Below are 16,390 nucleotides of genomic sequence, written 5' to 3' on the forward strand. Positions count from 1 at the left end.
ATTGAAATGCGTTCATTATGTAATGTTCATTGTTGCTATTTTATACTATTTTAATTCTGCTATTTAATATTGAATTTGTAAAGGTGAAAGAGTGTGTATTTTTGAAAAGCCTGAGATCAAATAGACTATGTTACCACGGGAAAAGAGGAACAAGGCCACAGGGGCCCATTGTCATGCTTTCAAAATATGGCTCTGATAGTTTAAAACATTTACAAGAACGGTGTAATGAATGTGGTTTTAAGTAAATGCTATTTCACACTCAGTTACATCAACACTGTGATTATTGTACTGTAAATGATCTTCTGTCTAATTTTGTACTAATTTTGATGTTTTTGCTGTGAAGCACTTTGGGCTGCAATTCTTGTATGAAAGGTGCTATACAAATAAAGCTTATTATTATTATTATTATTATTATTATTATTATTATTAATAATAATATTAGCAGGCTGGGTAGTAGAATATCTTTGGGGTTTGTAGCTAAGCTCCCCTTTGAGCTCTGTTCCCTGCTCGGCCGGTCTGGCTCACAGTCTGTTTGGACGGACGATGCCGTGGGCGGTGATCTTCTCAGGGTCTGCTGCACTTAATCCAATCACCACGCTTCCTTATCTGGTGTTGATGAGCCTACCTCTGTCATATGCCATTAGTGCTCGAGTATAAAAGATGAAAAGAGACATTAAGGCGACAATGAAAACAAAACTACAGCGAGTTTATTGGAGCCACCGCCCGCTGCATCTACATGCGCTGCTGTTATGATGCCTTAGCTTTCTCTTTTAGTATTGACCTTGAAGTGGAGGAAGCGGGATGTAAGTTGTTTGAAAACAGACAACATGTGTGGTGCATAATTCCCAGAGAGCTTTAGTCCAAAGGAAGAAGGTTTATCAGCCAATGCAGGACAGAAAGGCGTAACAGGCAGGAGACCGAGAGGCAGGAAGCCGGCAGCCTTAATCGCAAAACTCATTGCTTTCACTAAACAGCTACTTGTGCACAGCTTGCACACAGCTGAGAGGAAGTATTTGCAATCCTGAGGGGGAAACTCGAGAAAACGTGGCAGTTAGGCCGGAAAAATGTTTTCTTCAGTTTTTCCATTCTTCACTTTGGCAAGAACACACGACACAGATTTGCCAAAGTATCAATGGCAGATATATTTAACTTTCTTTCACCATTAACTAGCTACACTTGTGGTTACCAGAAGAGCATTACAGAAGGATCAATGTCATGTGAGACGAGCAGTAACGTTTGAATTTGTGTCAAAAAACGACCTGACAAGTCATTTAAGATTAATTCAAATGCTGCTTTAATTCTTTAAGTAAGTGTTTGTACTTGTGTTTGTATATGCAGACACACAAGGTGGTTGAAATACAGTGTGTGTCTGGATTTTATCAGGGCCTTTAGCCTTTATTTCCCTACAACAAGCTCAAACAACATGCCATTTGGTAGATTTCATTTCACCTGTTTCCTTTACAAATCCAATTGTTTTAAGACTTTTCAAGCTATATCATTTTTTTTAAATAATACAACTGTATTTATCTTCTAGTTTTGTCTTGATTCATGATATTGTTTGTCTAATCTTCATTTATAATGTTTTAAATGGAACTGAAACAAGTCAAATGTGTGTATATTTTCATATTGACGGAATCTTTGCTTGTTTTATGAAAATTAAATATTGACATGTGACCGCTTTGTGACCTGTGACAGCGTGCAGTGTAATATTTACAATATTTTATATTTAAAATCATACGTATTTGTTAATATAAATTTCTTTAGCTTCCGATAACAGCCGGAGAGCTCTCAGAACTACGCTCAGAATATATTGTTGCAGTTAACATGTGATGGACCAAACGTCAGGTTATGTTGTTCTTTAAAGAAAATGGAGTGATATGAAGGAGACGCATCAATAAACTTGCTTTTAGATCAGGACACAGCGAGGATCATAAAAGGCCCCTTTTGGTCCATCTGAAGTGTCAGCAGTTTTCTCGGAGTGGCACAACAGCGTCTCTTCCCCCTCTGACCCTTTCATCCATGTGTCATTTGTCGCTTCTCTCTATCTGAAAGAATGAGAAAGGTGGCGGTAACGCGTATGTATTATTAAACAGCTGTGTGTGTTTCTGCCATAATGGAACAAAGTAGAAAAGTGTTGCCTCTTTCACGGCGCTATATCTAGATCTCTGTCACTTAAACACACACATCAAGACCTGTAAGAACCACGCTGAATCACAAACACACACATTCGTACACTCTAGATAAAAAGCCCAAGGCTCCAACAAGTGATGTACTCGTGTAAGAAAGGAATTGTGGGGGTTGTCTGTACACTTTTCACCACACGCACCAAAACACACACACATACACACACACTTTTCTGCAGAAATCAGCACATTGAACTAATCCATTAGCCCTTCGCTGCCGGGAGAGAAAAACAGACGTGAACTTTGCTACCAGACCAAAAACTTTCCTCTTTTGTAATCATCTCTCCAAACATCCCTCCTTCTCTATACAGTACGGCGATGAAAGAGAAAAGGAGGGAGGATGAGGACGGATGGGGAACAGAGGAAAGACATTGGGTGTGCAGAAAGAGAGGAGGAATAGAGTAAGAAGGAGATGAGAGGGAAAAGTGCTACATTTTGCTACTTGTAAAAGTCTTTCTATCCATCAGTTCCTCCACAGGCACACAAAGAGAGAACAGCGTAATGAAAGAAAGAATGTAGGCAGATAAAAATAAGAGAGTAGGTGGTGAGGAAACGTATAGAAGTAAAGGCTTGTATCGCTGCATGCTCAGGTGTAGCCATTTCAGACAAATGAGGGCGTTGAAAGTTTTATATTTATCAGATGTATTTAAAGCTTCATTATTCAGTAGTTTTTTATATCAACAAATAATCTACTTACTTTGTGGGATGCAAAAGGTGTCACTTGGTCCTCAGGGCTCATTATTCCTGACAGCTATTGATTAGCAAACTTTTGTAATATGTTTTTTAGAGTGAACATTTGTCAGCTATAATATGAACTGACATCTTAGCCATAACAAAAAATTTTTTAACAAATAGCAGTTGTGTCCAAATATTTGTACTTATTCACTACTCTACAGTATGTATTAAAACCTGGGTGCTGCCCTGGAGAGGAGACCAGCTGAGGTGGATCTGAGGGACCGCGGGGGGTTGGTATGGGGAGATGAGGTCAGTGAGATCAAAGGCAGTATACATATACCAACAGTTCTGAGCAAGATCCATATCTCAGAGTTAAGCATTTGTCCGCTTGCTGACGAGGTTTGTGGCTGTAAAGTCTTTTATGTTTCATGCATTAAGATATGTTTTCCCTGAAATATATACATATTAGTATTTACACATAAATGCAGATTAGATTTCAATTCCAAGTGTTGCAAACCCGCCCGCAGAGAAGGACTTCAGTAACCTTTTAATGAGAGCGTCTAACAGCGGCTGTCTGATATGGATTGAACAATGCCCTTATTAACCGCCTTTGATCATGGATGTGTACAAACAGGAAACATTGATTTCCTGTGTGAGGTTGACAAAAAAGACAAAAACTGAATTTGCTGACTCAGCATTGATAAGGCAAAGCCCGTGTCAGTGAGTTTGCTCGATAACCCAATAGGTGAGCGTGTGTATGTGCGTGTGTTTGCACATTTGTGTATATAAATGCCTGTTTATCTGACAGTGTGCCTGCTGCTGCTGCGGGGCCGTCGTGCTGACCTTTGTTTTGTGCTAGGATTTTGTAAACAAAAATTTAAATAGATACAAAAATAAAAAGGAACTGTACTTTCAGTGTGCAGGATTGCATCAGTTATTCAAAGGCCCTGTGTGCATGTGTTTGATTAGACCTCGGCTTAGTTTGAAGGTGGGAAGAGTTATGCCGGCAATTAGTTGAGATTACCGTAAACTAATTAAAATGAACTGTGACCTAATAAGGAAACATTTTTAATGGCTTTAATAGGTGCAGTAAAACACGTAGGTGAATGAAGGAGATGTTAGTCAAGTCACACACACACACACACACACTCACACACACTCACACAGCCACAGAGAGCAGGTTGAGTCTGTTAAACACCTGGGGTATATGTGTTCTACCTGCTGCAGGGCTCATCTCCTGTGCAGTGTTTTACTTTATTAACACCGCAGTTAAAAACAAAAAGGTTTACCTCACAAGATGAAGCTCTGCTGCTTCTCCTCTGAGGCTTTCAGAACAAAAGGCAGCGATATTCATTAAACATTACATTTAACTGCACTTAAAAAGGACTATTTGGATGAACTGTACTTTGAGACTATTACTTATAAAGTCTCCACAAGACTTAAGGGTGTTGCTAAAGGAATTAAATTGTTCCTTGGTGTCATAAAATTGCTCAGCAATATATTCTATTTTTGGCTTTCAAAAGTACAACTGAACATTTTAAATTCTGGCCTAAGGTAACGCTGGAGGACAGGTCGGGGGGGCACTAAAATATTAAGGTTCAACAATTGAAGAGCAGGAACGTCTACACCAAATCTTATGAATCAGTCTTTTCACAAAGCATTAAATATGACTTTAAGCACGATACATATAACGTGTAAAGGGGAAGGTTTGATGACACTAAAGGTCTCCAAACTCGATAAGAAGTCTACTCTCAAATCATGTTCAAGAGTGTAGTCTTGTTCTTTGTCTTGTTATGGACCAAAGTTTTAGATGACAAGTCAACAACCACCAAACTCATTTAAATAATTGAAACATCTGGAACACATCTGGAAACTTTAAGAGTAAAATTATTGAATACATTTGCAATAACTCACAATATTTTGCTGAATTTGTGCTGAATATCAGCTGCAGCATCCATGAAGAATTCAGTCCCTCAGATGTTTTTCTCTCTCCCTATACTCATTATATTTTGATTGGTTATTCCACAAAACAATTTCCATGATTTTTTCACATTATGAAAAATTTAACTGCAGCCATCTTAATTACACCAGAACTATTAATGAAGATCATTCATGGATGAGACATTTCTGGTGGTCTGGTGTCATTTGTAGCCAGTAAAGGACTTTATATGCTTTCCGAGTCAGTGCAAAAGTATTCATATTTAATCAAAGTCTCTTAAACACATAATTTCCACCGCACTTTATCACCCATTGTCTTTAATCAATGCTTCTCCCCCTGTCGACGTCCATTGAAGATGTTTGGATGAGCATATCCCCATTCCCCCAAAACACCAGAGTAAAAATTCTAATTAGAATGATACGGCTTAATGGGAGTCTGTCAGTTCTGTCACTGCCGCTAAATGGAGCAAAATTAAACGTTTATCACTTAAATGAATTACAGATGTATTACTTTAGGTGAATTGAGGTCTTGTTTTGTGTGAGGGGAACACAACACAGGCTGTCCCCGTCTTTCAGGGATATGGATTAGGACAGAATCAATGGGACGGTTCGCACTCCTGCTGATGTACTCAGTCAATCAGTTGGATTTAATCTCATTGCTTCCTGTCACTCATTTGTTAGTGACTGAAAGTTGTTTATGAACACCTCTCATCATCCTCATCTTCATCTTTCCATTCCTACTTTCTCTCCGTTCCCCCTTGCTCGTCTTCCTCAAGCTGTTTCTCCCTCCACCTGCTTTTATCGTTTCTCATCTCCCTCTCCTCCTCCTGCAGGTGAGTGTGATTAGAGACGGTGGATCTGACACTGACTTCCAATTACCACGTTTCTTCTCTTACTCACTTTGCGCCTTCATCCAAACAAAGTGCAAACAACCATGAGGATACAACTCCGAACAATCTTACATTAGCTTAAAATAGATGAAGACATGCAGTGCAGTATATTAGCTTTACATAAATCGGTTTAAGTGCTACATACAGAAATAAGAAATGTTGTTTTATTGGCCAAAGTGCTGTCGTAACAGAAGGGTTTCAATTTGCGGCCTCCTCTTTCTCGTCCTCCTCTTCCTCCTGTGGGGACAGAATTATATCTCTATTATTCAGGGAATTAGGCAGAAAGATAGATTGGAAGAAAATCAGTTTTTCATAGACCGAGTTAATTCTCTCGCTCTATCACACCATCACCATCTTCTCTCACACATCTCCCCTCCACATCTTCTTCCTCCCTTCCGTCTTTTCCCATCTACCTTCATTTTATCGCACCATTATTATTCTACCTCTCTCTCCTTCTTTATCACTTCATCACGATGTTCTCTTTCTTTCTGCCCCTGCGACAGACTCATTTCAGAGTTGTTTTAGCGTAGTTAATGAACGCCCTCAGCTCCTGACTCTTATGTTCCCATTGACAGAGAGCTGGAGGGGGAATCACTTAAAGGACAAATAAAGGCGCTAACAGAGCTCAAGACTCAACTTTATGTTTGGAGGGTCACTTAACAAAAGACCTGCGTGAACACCAAAATGTTTTCTGTACTCTTTTGTGCCGTGTAGTTGTATTTATTGTTGTAATATTGTTTTTATGGTAGTTTTCCTGTCCTGGTCTTTCATGATAAAAGGTTTTAATCTCAAGGGTGAAATAAAACGATCTGTCAGCTTTCTGTCACATTGTCTAATACCTCTCTTTGATCCTCTACTTTGTGATTGTCGGTTATGCTATTATATATATCATACTGGTAAAACAAGACTAACATTATACAGACATGCTTGTGGCTGTGTGAGGCTGTACTTAAGAACAGTCGTGTTTTGAGCTAAATGCTAAAATCAGCATGCTAACATTCTCACAATGACAATGCTAATGTTGAGCAGGTGTAATGTTTACCATGATGCTGATGGGAATGAGTTCTGCACGCTAGATGAAAAGTCACAAGGTCACCAAAGTTATTCAGTAATTCCTGAAAAGTTCACAAATGTGTGTACCGTGTGTACCATGTGTACCATGTGTACCAAGTGTACCATGTGTACCATGTGTACCAAATGTACCATGTGTACCAAGTGTACCATGTGTACCATGTGTACCATGTGTACCAATATACCATGTGTACCAAATGTACCATGTGTACCAAGTGTACCATGTGTACCAAATGTACCATGTGTACCATATGTACCATGTGTACCAAAAGTCGAGATATTTCACACAAAACCACAAAGGTCAACCTCGTGGTAGTGCTAGAGTCCCCAAAGTCAGTTGGTCACCTGGGAACCCTGGATGTCTTTACAGAGTTTGTGTCCATCCATCAAGTAGATGTTGAGATATGTCACATGATAAGTAAAAATGTTGACCTGCTGCTGATGCGTAGGATGAGTCCTCTTTGGACCTTGCTTATGTGTACCAGATTTAATTAAAAAGCACCCAAATGTTGTCAAGATATTCAAACAAAAGTCAACTACACATTAGAGGAAAAGTCAGCGGGTTACCAAAGTCAGGAGCATTCATCCTGTGGGGACCATTAATGTCTGTACAAGATTTCAAGTATCCAATCGAATAGTAGTTGAGATATTTCAGTCTGGACTAAAGTGGTGCACCAACAGACAAACAGACAAACAAACTTTGCCATCCGAAGAGCCACACCAGTGTAGGATGGCTGAAAACCGTCATCTATCTCCAGAAAATATAGTTAAACTGTTATTGCTAAGACACCACTTCTACGTGAAGAGATCTATTCTTCCTTGAATAGATCATATGAAAGAAGCGAGCAAAAGAATGAAGACTCTGGGTTTCTTTGCTCTTGTTCTAAAGCCACCCTGAATATTAACATCTCATTATGTATATTGCTGTATATTGTATATTGTATATTAACATCTCATTATGTATATAGACTATGTGTAAAACATGTCCTTTATCTCTGGATCACATCACATCATGTAATGTATCTGCATCACTGACACAAGCTGTCAAAGATGAATAGCCTCTGGTATGAAAGTTTAAAAGAGATTATATGACTCTCACTCTTAATGCAGAGCTACCAGTGGTGATTCCTACTGAATATTAATTGAATATTAATAAGAGTTCTACCATATTTCAAATGCAAGATTATGCAATTTCATAAAGGTTATACATCATTAAATTTCTCCAGATCCATCTCATTTAGTATAAATTCAGCACAACACAGGGTGTGCATTATAAAAGTGTTACTTGTAGTTCATAGAGTCTCTAAAAGTACAATGACAGCCAGAGCCTTCAGTTATCAAGCTCCTCTCCTGTGGAAGCAGCTCCCAGTTTGTGTTCGGGAGGCAGACACCCTCTACACATTTAAGGGCAGGCTAAAGACTTTCCTCTCTGATAAAGCTTATATATAGGGCTGGCTCAGGCTTTCCCTGGACCAGCCCCTATTCATGCTGATATAGGTTCAGGGGGACTAACACCTCTCTCCTCCTCCTTTCCCCATCTCTCTCTGTATGCATTTATGTAAATGTATGTTACTAACTCAGCATCCGGGGCATCATCCCCGGTGTTTCTGTGTCTCTCATCTGGCAGATTGCCACTATTAAAGGTTACGTCTGGATCATAAATCATGGCTGCACCTGTTACCTGGGTCGTGCCTGAAGCACAGGCAACGGGAAGCTTTTTTTTTTTTTTGACATCATCCTGGATTCTATTTTTAAATACGATCACATCATCATTTCTGTCACATAGATGATGTATTTTTACTTTGTTGTTCATTCTGTACACACGTCATCTATTGTACGTCTGTGTGTCCTGGGAGAGGGATCCTCCTCAGCTCTCTCTGAGGTTTCTTACAGTTTCTTTTAGAGAGTTTGATACGAACAATGAGACCCACTCATTGTTCAACCACTGGTGGTCAGAAACTCCACAAAGTACTTTTAAAAGTGTCGCCTTACAGAAGTAAGGACTAGAAAAAAAGTCCTCACTCAGGTGCACGCACACTTTACTTTTAAATAACTGGAGGTCAGACAGCATATCTTCACGCCTGCTGCACAACAGACACCTCAAGAAAGATTTGGGTTTGTAAAATAGATATACACGTACGAACTCCCACAGAAGTAAAGAAGTGTTTTATCTGACCATCTGGTGAGCCTGACATGTTTATTGGGCCTCATAACCTGAAAACTCTTTACTAGCCAGGACAAGGGATTTGTCTCTGGGATATTGTGTGTTTGCAAATGTGTACATAGTTCAACACTGTGTGAGCTGATGTCTTGTACCTGTAAAAGCTCATTGTCATGTAGCTAATGTCCTGTGACATGGTAGCAGAAGGAGACGGGCATGGAGCCAAAAACCTGTAGCTAGTTTTTAAACACATAGCCCTATTTAGTAACAAAAACTATACCAGAAATTTAAAATGTTTGCATGACCAAGCTACAAACATATCAGCTACAAATGTCACCACGTGACATGAAGGTTGTGCCAACTTCCTGACAACCTGCAAGGCTGCACCAAACACCAACAACATCAGAGCAACACAGGCACCAACCACAGCCACACAACACACAGGAAGAGTTCAACTTTGATAAGAACGTTCTGTAGCTATAATGTTTACTTATTGTGTGTGTGTGTGTGTGTGTGTGTCTGTGTGTGTGTGTCTGTGTGTGTGTGTGGGGGGGAGGGGGGTAATCATCAAGAAAGGAGCAATCAGTGGAGAAGGTCTATGTCTCTAATCATCCAGAGAACCCCCATGGACACTGTCAGAATGTGTGTGTGTCTGTGTCTGTTTGCGTCCAATCAACCACAGAGCCCCCATGGACACTGTCAATGAAGCATCAATCAGTATACACACACACACACACACACACATACACGCACACACACATACACACACACACACACACACACAACTACATACACACATACACACTCACACACACACACAACTACACACACACACACACACACTCACACTCTGCCAGTCAAGACAAGGATAAGAAAATGTTTTTTTTTAACATTAACACTGAAGCTGTTAAAAACTGCAGATTTGAATCCATCCCATCAGGAACAATACAAGATATACACGTGTAATATGTTAGTGTTTTTCGTCTCCTGCTACTCACTCAAGGGAAGAAGAATCTAATTAAAGTTTCAATTCAAAGTGTTAAACTCCTTCATTTATCACAGGCGGTGTCATCACATTCCCTGTAGTAACAAACAGCTCTAATAGTTTTATCACATCTGAATTCCTCAGGCCAAATTATTTTGGTTCACCTCCTCATGTATCCATGGAAACTTCTCTTCACATTTGTCTACCACTAAGTTCCAGCTGTGCCCTCTTTGTATTGGTACAGTTCCACTGTTCCTCGGCGAGCAGCTGGCATATTTGGGGTGGAGGTGTCAGTCCTCCTTTATGTGAACAGTCTGATGTTGATACTCGTGCTGCCTTCAAATGGAATCGTTATCGCATCAACAGCAAGAACTCAGAAGTTGTGGTTACAAATTAAAGACACGAACATTGACACTATATTTTACCCAGGATATACAATATAAACAGTGTCAATAATTCAGATTCACTGCAAAATATTAACAATTTTAGCAACTTCCCTAATGACCTGATCAAGAACACCTCAACGCAGCTGCAGAGGGAGGGCAGGGTTTTTTCCTGACAGTCCTGGAAGGCAACCAGTCACATTTCTGTTTTTATTATGCTGTTTCATCCTGTTTGTGAGGATGTGTCACTCCTGGAGACAGTGAGCGATGTAGCCATGATATGTTGTAACACTAGGCATCATGAAGTTCAGTTAAAACAATGTCACACAGGGTGACAGCTGTGCCAGGTCCACGTTTTGTGTTTTTGTTTTTATACCTCCTGTCTGAAATCGCTCATGCAAAACGGTGTTTTGGGTTTAATGAGAATGATGTGAAAAATGACCACCTAGGCTGTCAGCATGAGAAGTGACGGTGCAACAGGCAGGCAAACAGCATCCCTGTACAACAGTGAGTCCAAATGAGTTTTGATGTCTTGTAATTGGTTGGAAATTGCTTTGTTTGATGGGTTTGTGTGTGTGATGGCCTCACTCTGACAGAAGAACAGATACTGTGGTATGCAAATGTGGAGAAAATTAGGCAAAAAAAAAGTAGGCACATACATCCAAGCATCAATAAGCACTTTCTTCTCGGTAGCAAACTTTAATTAGCTGGTAATTATTCTCTTATTATGTTTGATTGTCAGCGAAGATCAGATCTAATAGAATCCATCTTTGGTTTTCACTTCAATGCCGATGTCCAAACCCTGAAGCACATGACGAATGTAAAGAGACAAATGCAGACTAACATGCACTAATTGGTCAATAACATCACCTTGTATTGATCCGTCTTTACTGCCATCATTTGTTAAGTTGATTTCTCGCCCTGAGCATAAATGCGAAGTGTCTCTCTGTGAATGAAGCCGCACGTTTAATGTGCACGGTCTTGGCGTCTTGGAGTTCTTAACATTTGTGTTGCATAGACATGTGTTTGATTCCTTTGATGTGCATTTATGTGTGCATCTGTGTGTTTCTTCTCTCTGACAAGCACAACAAATCTATAGAGACCCCCCTCCCCTCCCCTATCCCCAGGCAGAATACAAATAGCTGCTACTTTTTAGTAATTGCTTCTTTATTGACAAATGGCTGTGAAGTGTAGTGAGGGCATTACCTGTCAGTATTGCTTTTATTCCTTATTGAATTCTGTCCTTCTGTTGTTTCTGCTGCTCTGTAACCAAGCCAAGAGAAGCAAGTTAATGTCTTTACAGACGGCGCTCTGTGTGAACATGTGTCTGTGTGTGCGTGTGTGTGTGTGTGTACGTGTTTGTTTGCCATGTGTATGTACTCTACATTTGTATGTATATATGTGTCTCTGAGCAATATCCTTCTAGAGAAAATGGTAAACATGTGGTTCTGAATTAAACAAAGAGAATAAAAAACAATCCCGCTCAAAGAGTGATGGATATCATTTGCCTGAAGCCCAGATGGCAGATCAATAAGAATTTGAAGCACATATTAAAGGGAAACTGATCTGCTTTCTTATTTCACTTTCACTATTTGGAAGTTAGCAGGCGGGAGGTTGTGTATGCTGCCTCTCTGTTACCATCAAATTAACCCATCACTAGTTAATTAGATTAACTTTAACTTTATTTAATTGATTCAGACACTCTGGAATCAGGGTTTTAATTTCAGTTGATGGCTATTCGGGTTTGTCGACATGTTCATCCGTTATTGGCTTTCTATGAAATATCGATCAACAACATCCGATACGATCACATTTTAAGTTAATAATCTCTTTGGTTACTAAGTAATTGATGCTTTGGGAGGTTTTAGTATCACTTGATGGTGTGTGCTTTTTAAGGGCTTTGTGTACATGTCACAGTGGGGAAAAGGTGAGGACCAAAATGCAGAGCGGCAGACAACACGATTAACAAGAACAGAGCTTTATTCCAAAAAGATTACTAAAGTACAAAACAAGGCAAAAAGTAAAACTGCAAACACAAACCAGGACGACACGGGGAAGCACGAAGAAGCACACCAGGGAACACCAACGTCACATGGATGACACATGAATGATCAAATCAACAATCACAGGAGTAGGGAAAAACACAAGGACAGGAAGTAAAACAAGACATGACATGAAGTGAACATTTCAAAATAAGTATTTACAAGATCGTGACAGTACACTGAAAACAAGAATGAAACTGATGCTAAACGTTACATATAAACCTTTTTTTCGTCAACAGTGTGAGAAAAAAAGGAAATAAACTCTTTTCCCATTGCTAGTAGACAAGTAAGTCTTTCTGTTTTTTTCTGGTCTGCCACTTTCGACTTAACGGATAGGCAGCGTTAGTAAACAGCAGAGAGGAGCGGTGGTTACGTCTTCTTTTATATCTGTTACAAATTCAGTCTCTGCTTCAAACTCTCAAATCAGAGGTGGTTATTGTTGTCACAGTGAAACGACTAACAAAGGCAGTTTTGAAGAGTTTTATTTAGTTTCTGTGGAGGATTAAAGGGTGTATTAAAATGACTGTTGTCTGATGGCTTTTTGGGGAAGAGCATATTAATTGTTTTGTAAGTTGATAAGTAATAACAAGTCTGTTGATTTTAGTTATTATATTTTCACTTTAATGTGCATTGCACCAGAAAAGGTGTGACGATGAGATGGCCACCGGGGAGTCTTCCATCATGTTTCCATCTTCGCTGATCGAAGCTAGAGCCAAATCTCTGTGACGACTGCAGAGTCGTTTGTCTCAGGAATGAAAGCCGATAGTAATCTTTACCACTAAAGATAAAAGTCAGATGTTCTTGGGGTTTCATTTCCAGTGGGAACGGGTTTAATGTAAGTAACGTATTGATTGTATTGATGGGGGCCTTCAAATTGGAGAGAAGATTTTGACAAAATGATTGGAACACCTCACAATATAATACTCCATCTAAAATAAATGATCTGCAAAGACCTTTAAAGAAGCTAATCATGGTGACTGTCAGACAGGTGGTGATTTACACTGTCACCCACATATTGTGAGTTTCAGGTGAAAGTAAAAACAGATGAAACACTTGAAAAATCGTCTTTTTGAACCACAAAGCTGCTTTTATTTCGAAGCTTCTTCACATGCAATGCTCATGTTTGTTTGCATGTTGCGTGTGAGCTCCAAGTCAAAACTACCAGCTGCTAATGTTCAATCTTAAACATCGTGATGAAGGACCTCAAAATGTCATCTTGGTAATAGATACCATCAACCGTATCAGCACATTCTCTCCTTTTCATCCTCAGCCCCCGACTGAAGCCCCTCTGAAATGCTGCCCTGGAGACATCTGAGAGCATGCTGCATATTTATATAACCCCTCGTACCTTTCCTCACTTTTCTATGTGCTCTTGGCTTAAAGTGAAAAAAATAAAAACCCTCATGCTTTGTTCTGAGCTCTGCACAAAGGTGGAGAATAAAGCTGGATTTACACTTGACTCAAGGGGTTAACGTCAGTCCCTTGTAGATACTGAAACATTATTTATAGTACGGCAGTAGTGCAACACTAAGTAGATGTATTATACATGATCAGTCATTCACGTTGATAAAGAAAACTGGTCACAGGAAGCAGAAGGTTCATAATGGAGATACTGTTTCCTATCGGGAGTTCATACACTTCATATCTTAGTTTAGATATTTAGTGTAATTAATAATAATAATAAATCAATCCTTTATTTCTAAAGCTTCCCGGTAGTTATCTTTATATTTAACTGAACTGTGTTCCCATAAATTAATAATGGACATAAATAACAACTTAAGAAAATAGCAGTCTATTGATCTTTCACATGAAATAAAATGCCATCATATTGTCCATCCAGTCTTATTAATGCCCCTTTAAGTCTCGTACATACATTACGAGATAGTGTGTTCACGCGTGCGCCATTTCCCCGATCTAAACTCCAGTCCAGTTGGTGACGGTGTCGTTCCGTTGTTTGCCAGGAGTTCAACCCCATCTGCCGTGGTACTGTGACTCTCTTATTGTTGCATTATTATGTTGATGATCTAAACATTTACAATTCTCTCTTAAATCAGCTTTCAGAACCTGCCAATTGCGTTCAGATTCATAAATAAGTTTAAAAAAGCAATATACAAAATATGCAAATATGGCTGTGTAAGAAGTTACAAAATGCAAAGTCAAATGTCAGCATATATTGTATTTCTAATTTGTACAAGCTGTTAAGAACTGGCAGATACAAATAGTCATTCTCAAATCATTTCACTTGATGGCTTTGTTTCTCATCATTATTCATGAGACAGTAAATGAAAAAAAAGTCATTCAGTTTAGAAGGTGAGGTTTTTTAGATTGAATATAATTTAATTCAAACAATTCCGTTCCCTCCTGTTCTTCATTACATGCTGGCAGTTTACTGAGAGATTAGAAACCTGATGAGTAAACAGCAAAGATGAAAATAATGTAACCACATCCAGGTCCCTTGGAAGCACAACACAGAACACACAATCTGTCTTCCCTGTTTAGGGCCATGTTGGAAATGTAAAACGTGGATGTCATAGTCTAAAGTGGATTTTTTCGGTGGATAAATCCTAAATATAATCACAAAGAGTCTGCAAGAAAATAGGAGGGGGAAACTTCTCTGCATAACTTCTGCAGGGCAGGTGATTCAGTATTAGTCCCGGTCCTCACATATTGATACTGTGAAATATGTTACTGTGGATGTGAGAAGAAAGGAAGTGATCAGGTCAGTGGTGTGAGAATAGTTTGACCGGTGGAGCACTGTGGTCTGTGCAAGTTGGGTTTTTAATTAGTATCTATGCTTGTTAATGTCTGAAATAATGCTACAAAAACATTCCAACAATTTAGTTTTGCACAACTCTAAAATATATCTAATAATAATACAATAAATAAAACAATTGTTACATTTGAGATATCAAGCTCCAAAAACATTGGATCCTACATTTCCCATAATGCAACACTGCCTTGTGTAACACCCATGTAACCCCACACTTCAGGTTTGTAACATAGACTTCCTGTTATAAATGTTTACTATCCAAACCCAAGTGACTTCATCAGGGTTATCTTCTCAGAGTAAACTTGGTGAATTGCTCCTTTTACATCTAAGCTCTACGTACAAAAGATCTTCTTGCAGACGAGGCCATTTATCTGCCCCACTGAATGATATGGGAGCTAACCATGGCTGAAGTGTCCGCAGTATTTCACTGCATTATATTCTTTCCATATGAAAGCCCATAAAATTGTGGTAATAAAATAGCAAGGTTCTGAATAGGAAAGCAGTAAATTAACCGACAGCTGTCAGAGGCTGGGAAAGCCTTGGGAAAGTAGAAGAAAGGTCAGTGAAGGTGACAATGACGTCCTGTCATAGAGTAGCAGCAGCCCTGAGCAGGAGCGCGCTGTGACAGTGAGTGATAAACTGAACATCACGGTACTCAGAAGCACCTTGCAGTCTACACTTGAAATCCTAAACTTCCAGAAGTCGAATGTGGCTCTGTACGAGTGCAGGTGAGAATCTACCCTGATGTGTTGGAGTTGGACTACTATAGCATTAGAGTTCCACAAAGGGAGCATTAAGCTCGTATTAGAAAATATGTTACACTTATCTACATGTTGTGGATGTTCCTAAGAATCCACAGTGTACTGTTCTTATAGGGACTACTTCTTTGGCAGAAATGAGTTTCACATTTGAGATGAAAAAATCTGTTTAGTAATTTGTGTGCACCGACCTTTAAAAGGGCAGCACCCCACCTCTTCACTCTCTGCTGCTCTGTCCTTATTTAAGCTGCATGCAATAAAGAGTATTAGAAGTAGCCTCAGGCGATGGTTTAATCCTGCTTAATGTGCATCAAGGGTCATGACATGCAGCATATTATAATGTAACATTGGTCTCTTGTTGCAATGAGAATGTAACCTCAGATAAATAAGGGCATGATGTGATCCTTTGGCTCGGTGTTGCAGTCCTTAAAGAACTAATATCCCAGCTAATACAGTAACAACATTGTTCTATCATCGGCTGACATTGGCTCTAGAACAAACAAACACAAAGAGCCCTGGGCTTTAAACAACAAC

This window comes from Cottoperca gobio, chromosome 15, assembly GCF_900634415.1.
Source record: "Cottoperca gobio chromosome 15, fCotGob3.1, whole genome shotgun sequence".
Classification (NCBI taxonomy): Eukaryota; Metazoa; Chordata; class Actinopteri; order Perciformes; family Bovichtidae; genus Cottoperca; species Cottoperca gobio.